The following is an 8,060-nucleotide window of genomic DNA, read 5'->3' on the forward strand; positions in this document are numbered from 1 at the left end:
CCGAGGGCGGGGTGGGAAGAGGGAAGGGAGGCAGGCCGCGAGCGCCGCCGGGGAGGGGAGCGGGCCTGGGCGGCGCCTAGGCCGGGGGGAGGGACTGCCGGACCCACGCGGCGGCCCGCCCCCAGCCTCTCGCCGCAGACTCGGACCCGGAGCCACCGCGGGGACACGACACCACCGGAGAGACACCAGAAGCGAGCCCGCCGCACCAGTGTCGGGTCTACACAGAGAAGCTACGAAAATCCCGCCACCCCTCGGGGTCGGCCTGCGCTTGTGCGCATTCATTTACTGTCATTTGCTGCATGCAAATAAACATGCAGTCACCAAATGTGGGAGGCGACGTCGGTGACTTAGGGAGAGACTGGGAAGGCAGTTCCCCGCCCCGGGGCTACCTGATCGGCGCCTGATTATCAGCCTCGATACTCAGGCTGGGAATCTAGCCCCAGGCCCAGACGCAGGAGACTAACCCTTTCATCGCTAATCTTTTTGGGGCGGGGAGAGGGGTGGGGGTCTGTTATATCTTGTTATTTTCTGGATATTTTGAAGCCATCAGAAGGTCTCTCTAAACAGGGACCTCAGATGTACCCGTTGCCCCTGAAAGCACAAGCAGCAGACAAGACTTAAGTAGGAGTGCCCTTGATAGTTTAAACCTGAGGAGAGTCGTTCACATATTAATTAGAAGATTGAGATTAATCAGTTAACGTTCAAGGACTTAAGACATTAAACAATGGGGCAATTAAACATTGCCAGCATACTACTCAGAGATTGCATTGATGAACTACCTAGAAAGGTCAATTGGGAGAGTTTTAAAGATTGAGGCCTGGCAGACCAGCGCCTATGCCTAATATGACCACTCATCTGAATCTCTACTTTCAGTTCTGTCTCTTTAGTCCGCTTCATAAACCAAACAGTTCTTTTAAAGCCCAGCTATTTTGTCTGTTAACCAAGGCTTTACATCAACTGTCACCTTTTTCTTCTTACCCTTATATGGACTGTAATCTGCAAGGCTTATTCCACCCTCACTCTCCTGGCACCAGGTGGAAGAGGCATATGAGAGGTGGAAGACAGGGACAGGAAAAGAATGTGCCTACTCTCTGTCAAGTATTTGCTAAATGTTTTGCACATATCCTTTTATTTAATCGCAACAACCCATGAGATAGAACACTATTCACTATTTTACAGATGGAGAAACAAATTTAGAGAGGTTAAAAATTGCGCCCAAGTTCACACAGTTAAAATGTCAAGTCTCCTTCATGTCAGATCATGTTCACTCTACTCCCAACTTCCGTGGCTCCTATCCACTTAACATAAAAACAAAATTCTTCTCAAAATCTACATGGCCTTAGATTACTTGATGCCCTTTCCCTCTTACTTCTCTAAACTCTTGTCTTAGTATTCTCCCTTCTTCACTTCCATACACATGAATATGTCCTGGTTCCTGGCTGTTCCTTGAAGGTGCCTGGCAGATTGCTTCCTTAGGCAATATGCACTTGCTACCCTCTCTGGCACTCTATATGCACAAAGCCAACTCTGTCACCTACTGTAAATCTTTGTCTCTTGTATTTACTGCTAAATTTCCAGTGCCTTCAACAGTCTCTGACACAAATAAGGCACTCAATAAAATATTTACGGGATGTTTAATGAATGAATCTATGTACCCTCCTCTTGAACTCTGTGAGTCTAAATCCTTACTTAGAGTGCCTTAAACCTCCTGTCAATCTCTGTCTTCACCATCTTACAAAATCTGCTTTTAAACTCACTCAGGTCACCTAATAAGCCACGTCCTATGAGTCTAGGAAAGTATCTGGTACACAATGGACACAGTGAATTTTTGTTAAATGAATGAATTTGCACATATTTCTTGCTTTGTAGTTGCTCTTAAGTATAGATCACAGATTTATTTTGTGCAACTTCAAGTACTAGGTAAGCTCTTGTTTCACTTACGGCCATGAATACAATTTTCTCCCTGTAGTTGGTGCTCCATAAATCTTTTTTTTTTTTTTTTTTAGATGACTGGTAAGGGGATCTTAACCCTTGGCTTGGTGTTGTCAGCACCACACTCAGCCAGTGAGCTAACCGGTTATCCCTATACAGGATCTGAACCCGTGGCCTCAGTGTTATCAGCACCACACTCTCCCGAGTGAGCCACGGGCTGGCCCTGGTGCTCCATAAATCTTAAAAGGATTATAATATAGAAGAGGGAAAAGCTTTATATAGCACCTTTATGCTAACTATAAAAGTTCTGGCATTAGCAGAAACCTAATCCATCCACATGGTTTCAGTTATCATCTAGGCTCGTGATTCCTAAAGTGACTCTGCATCTCACTGCTCCATGCACCTTACTCTCCAGCTTCACCTCACGTGCTTTCTCCTTCCTTTCCACTCCCACAACAACTTATATATATATGCTACCTCAGGCCTTTCTGCCATTTAGTCCTAGGTGCTTTCTCATAAGCCAGCAGCCTCTCCCCTACTCTGACCCTATCTCCCCACCCCCATCATCCCTTTCTTTCCTTAACACAGAACTTAACAGCAGTGGGTCTCAAGAGTAAGTGCTTTTTGAATCATCTGCCATGCTTATAAAAAAATCCAAGTTCCTAGGCCCCACACCCAGATATTCCATTCAATCGGTCTAAGGTAGACCAGAAATCTTCTGAAATTAAAATTTATTAAAATCTGAATTTTTAACAAATCAGATGATCCTAAACTGATTAGCCGTCTGCATGTACAAAACTCACATTCTTGGCAGCTGCACTGTCTTTTTCCTCATCCTCAAGCCTGGTGTCTGTGTTAAACAGTCTCCCTGGCTCTCCCTTTCCTTTCAATCCTCAAGGGCAATCATACAGGCACATACTGTGATCACAATGGGAAAAGGGACAGAGAATAACAAAAACTATAAATGTGGGGATTCCTGTCTTGCTCTAAGAAGTAACTGATGTTTCTACCCTCTGCTGTTCCACTCTTCTGGGAAGGCAGCCACATATACATGCACACATCCTTTTGATCTGCTTTATTAAGACCATACTGACCCTTTCCTTCATAAGATAGCTTCTTCTGCAGATAAAAATCAAAGCCAAAACAACAGGAGTACCCTTGTTTAGTTTGGTTTTTATGACCTATAAGAAGATGCCAGGACACACTCAGGGCACTCCAAATGCTGAAGATTTATTTTAAGGAAATAAGGACACTTTAGAAAACCATATCATCAGACAGCTGCTGTTCAGTCCAGGAATCAACTGCACTTTTGATCAGCAGCTGGCTCTGGTGCCCTGCTTATCCCCTCATTAACAAGTATAAAGTGCAAAGTTACAAGCTAAGTACCTAATAAGTACCTAAAGATGAGAAATACTTCAAAAATTATAGGGGAAAATGATCACTAGTCCCAACTAAGCCTTCACTAAGACTTAATCTTGCTTATAAATCTTTAATAACTTTTTATATCCCACTGAAGTCAGTCCAAATTCTTGGTGCTCAGCTTTTGAGAGCATCCATAGTCTGGCATCGTCCTGACCCGGTGACTTTGTTTAACCTATAAAGCAAATCCCCTCTCTATCTCACTAAAATAAGTTATTTTGTGTCTTTGCTCTTTTCTTACCCAGCACCTTTTTGTCTCTCTCTTTGCTAAAATTTTCTCATTCGCAATCTAGAACAAGGCCTACTTCCTCTATGAAGGCTTTGTTGATCATGCCATCTCTCTCTTTTTTTTTATTTGTACCTATTTGTGGGGTACTTAATCTCCTTCTCTATTACTTCGCATGGGTTAATTGTGTTTCCTCAAGTAAATTCTAAAATCCTAAATGCAAGAGCCATATCTCAGGTGCATGAACTCCACCCACCCAAACAAGCCTAGTTCACTGCAATTACTCAGTAACTACATGAATACACATAATGTGTTTATCATCAAGGTAAACAGGATGAAAGCAATGTTTGAGGAAGATTAGAATGGTGGCTACATGCAGAAAAGATTGGAAAGAAAAAAGAACCTCAGGTAAGGCATTTTGTGGATGGCATAATAGTACCTAGCGGCAGGGGGGATGGTACACTGGCTTAATTTACTAGTCCTGTGAGTTAGAACAAATCTGTGAATCTCTGCAAGCTTTGCGTTTAAGAATGGAATAATGGAATAACAGCTGCCATTTGTAAAACTCCCCCTATGAGCCAGACAAGCTTCACACACTTCGTACATTATTGTAAACAAATAAATCTGTTCTGTATCTGTCCACTTATCTTCTTCACTGCTACTACCGTAGTCCAAGCCACCACTGTCCCTCCCTTAGGGGGAAAGTCAGAGCTTACAGGTCTCCTTGCTTCTGCTCTTATTCCTCTAAAACCCAGTCCCCATGGAACTGCCAGACTGATTCTTTTAAAAATGCAGAATGGATCATTTGACCAGATCAAGCTCTTCCATGGTTTCTCATTACACTTAGAATAAAATTCAAATTCCTTCGAGCCATTTCATGACCTATTTTTTGCCTACTCCTGACCTCACCATGTATGCCTCTTGCTCTCACTAAGCTCCAAATACACTAGCCACCTTTTTCTTTTCTTTTTTTTTTTCCTTTTTTTGTCTTTTTTACTGACCGGTAACGGGATCGCAACCCTCGGTGTTGCACCCGTACCGGGGACCAGCAACGGGATTGCAACCCTCGGTGCTGCACCCGCACCGCGCTCAGCCAGTGAGCGGGAACCGGTCTCCACATGGGATCCGAACCCTCGGCGGGAGTGCCGCCGTGCTCCCAACTGGCACACTTCTCCAGTGCGCCAGCGGGCCGGCCCCTAGCCACCTTTTTCTTCCCTGCACACATCAGGCTCATTCTCTCTTTGGGCCTGTTCCTGCTGTTTTCTCATCAGGCATGATCCTGAAGCAAGCCTCGTTCTTTCAGGTCTCAGCTTAACACCACCACTTCCGTGAGAGATTCCCCAATACCCAGTCTTAATCAGAACTCCCCACCCTACTCCCTAACTTCTACTCTTCAACTTGTTTCTCCTTAACAGAGTGGCCTGTTTTCTTCTTTTACTTAGCACCTAACATATCTGAAATTATCTTGCTCATTTATTTGTTTGCTTGTCTGTTTCCTCCCCTGAAATATGAATTTTGTGAGCCATTGACCACTGAATCCTCAACACCCAGAGAAGGTCTGGCACATAGCAGTCACATAATAAAGATTTGTTGATAAGTTACTTTGAAGAAAATAATAGGACTCTGTTGGGGCCCAGAAAGTGATACCCCAAAATGAAGGCCTCAGAAGCAGCCTCAAAAGCAAAGATTTCCTCTGACCTTCTACTGTCCTCCTGTCTGTCAACCTCATTCTCCCCTGAGGCAAGCCATGGAAACTAGAATCCCTCTTACCCACTCTAACACATATCCTCTACCCCACACCCCTTTCTGTCTTGAAGCTGACCATAAAAAAATTCTCTGATCTACTTTATTTGATGGTAGATCATAAGACTCCCATTCCAGAAAGGATCCTGCTCCATACCCTGGAGGAATGAATGCTACACAGACAGGCCAAGAAGAATCTGAACAGACAGGCATTGCTAGATTTCCCCACTTAGTCTATTAGCTTTAGATCATAATTTTCTTATTCAATCACATTCTACATGGCTGTGCTCACTTCATAGAACCTAAGCATGAATATGGACAATGTATTAGTCTGCTTCTGTTGGGACCAGGCATCTTGTTTAGGATTTATATGTCTTCAGTTGAATGAAGCAAGTCCCTTTTTTGGTAAGTTCTTTTAGTATCTCTGGAAGATTGCTCTGCCTTGTCAGATAATTTCTTATATCAGGGGTCTATCAATGTAGAGAGGTTATACATAGAAATATAAATGACTATTTCACTTTACTCTGAATTTGTTTCATGAATAATTCTAATGTCTGCATGAAATAATTTCATCCTAATGTACACACAAACCCAAACATTACCATTTATTACAGGCCCTCAAGAAGCCAATATTAGTTAATCTAACATGTTAATAAAATTTAATTCATTAATTTATTCATTCAGTAAGTATTTATTGAGTACTTAACTGTATGCCAGGCACTGTTTTACATATCTGGGATGTATCAATGCACAAAACAGACAAAAATCTGTTTTCTTGGAACTCACATTCTAAAGCAGTGGTTCTCAGACTTTTTGATTACAGGATCCTTTCACCTATTTAAAATTTTTCTTAAAAGTTTATTTTAAATAAATTTTAATAATTCACTTAAAATAATAATAATAAACCCATCGCATGTCAAAATAAATAATGTAATTATGAAAATAACTATATTTTAAAAATATAGGATCCTTTCACCTATTTAAAATTTTTCTTAAAAGTTTATTTTAAATAAATTTTAATAATTCATTTAAAATAATAATAATAAACCCATCGCATGTCAAAATAAATAATGTAATTATGAAAATAACTATATTTTAAAAATATAATGAGAAGATTGGCATTGTTTTAACGTTTGCAAATCTCTTAAATGTCATGCTTAGTAGAAGAAACCGGTTTCTCATATCTGCTCTTGCATTCTGCTTAGATATCACATATAGCCTCTGGAAAACTCCACTGTACATTCATGAGAGAAATGAAAATGGAAAAGAAAAATAACATCTCAGCATTATTATCAATATAGGTTTGACTATGCAGACCTCCTGAAAAGGTCTGGGAACCCCAGCCTTGCTTGAATGGTGCTTTGAAAACTGCTCTTCTGAAGAATTTTTTATTAAATATTTTTTGCTAGTAAAACAGGTCCAAGTTTAATAAATACCAAAGCAATAATTAGTTTTTCCAAATTATAATTTTATTCCTCAAACAGGCTCTTTGAGTCCCTATTAAACACATCTATTGATAATCTATTTCCATTATCAATAGAAATTAGTGCTGAGATAATGTGTAAAGTAAAACATGTGCCCCAAATAATGTACTTCTTGCAATAATTGAGAACTCTTGTTTTTAGGTCTGTATTGTGTTCTTGAGGATCCTGAAGTACTTTACAAATATTAATTAATTGAACTTCCCAGGATGCCAATAAAATGTTTCCAAATACAATTTTCATGCACTTTGCAGACAGTTTAACTGACAGTGTAGCAGGACTTCTCCTGGCTTGAAGGAAAGCTGTGACAAAACCTAAGAAATATCATATATTCATTGTGACTATGAACACACTATATTGTTGCCAGACTGTTTTAATTTACCAGCTTTGTCAGGAGAGCAGGCTGTATTGTTATAATGAAAGTTACTACTCTCAGTGTGTTGACAAAAACTTTCTTTCATTTCTGTCTTTCATTTTTAGCTCTTCGTTCCTTCCTACCTTCCTTCCCTCCTCCCTCCTTTTTTTCTTCCTTCCGTCATTTTTTTCAGAAAAAAATTACCAAAACTGTGAAACTACCCAGGCTCCATTTGATAACTAAGTTTTAACCCAGCTTCATAAAACATCTAGCTCTCAAGAACTCAGCACTTAAGAGACCTCAAACTTATATCTGGTGTTAGTCCATTTCTGTTGCTCATAAGAAAATACACAGAAGTGGATAATTTGTAAGAAAATAAAATTTTCACTTACACTTTTGGAGGCTGGGAAGTCCAAAGTCCAGGGAACACCTATTGTGAGGGCCTTCTTTGGTGGTGGCTTTACGGCAACACAGGAGTCTCACATGGTAGAAAATGGCAGAGGAGAGAGAGAGAGAGAGATTCTCACATGCTCCCCTTTTAAAGCCCTCAGAATATGACCAACAGTATTAATTCATTCCATAGGGCATGGTTCTACAATGTAATCACCACTTCAAGGCCCCACCTTTCAATTACCATAATAGGATTTCCCGCCCTCAGCAGTTAACAGTGGGGATTAAGCTTCAATGAGTTTGGGGGGCCATTCAATCCACCGCATGTTCCATCCTCTGATGTTCAGGTCAGTCACAATGAAATCTTGTTAGTCCTCTGTTCAAAACCTCCAACAGCTTCCCATCTCATTCAAAGCTAAAACCCTCAAGTGACCAACAAAGGGCCCCTTACCTTTCTAATTTCATGTCCTCCTCCTTTCCCCTTGTTTGATCGTGTGTTGCCACACTGGCTTCC

Source organism: Galeopterus variegatus, unplaced genomic scaffold, assembly GCF_000696425.1.
Source record: "Galeopterus variegatus unplaced genomic scaffold, G_variegatus-3.0.2 Scaffold2989, whole genome shotgun sequence".
Classification (NCBI taxonomy): Eukaryota; Metazoa; Chordata; class Mammalia; order Dermoptera; family Cynocephalidae; genus Galeopterus; species Galeopterus variegatus.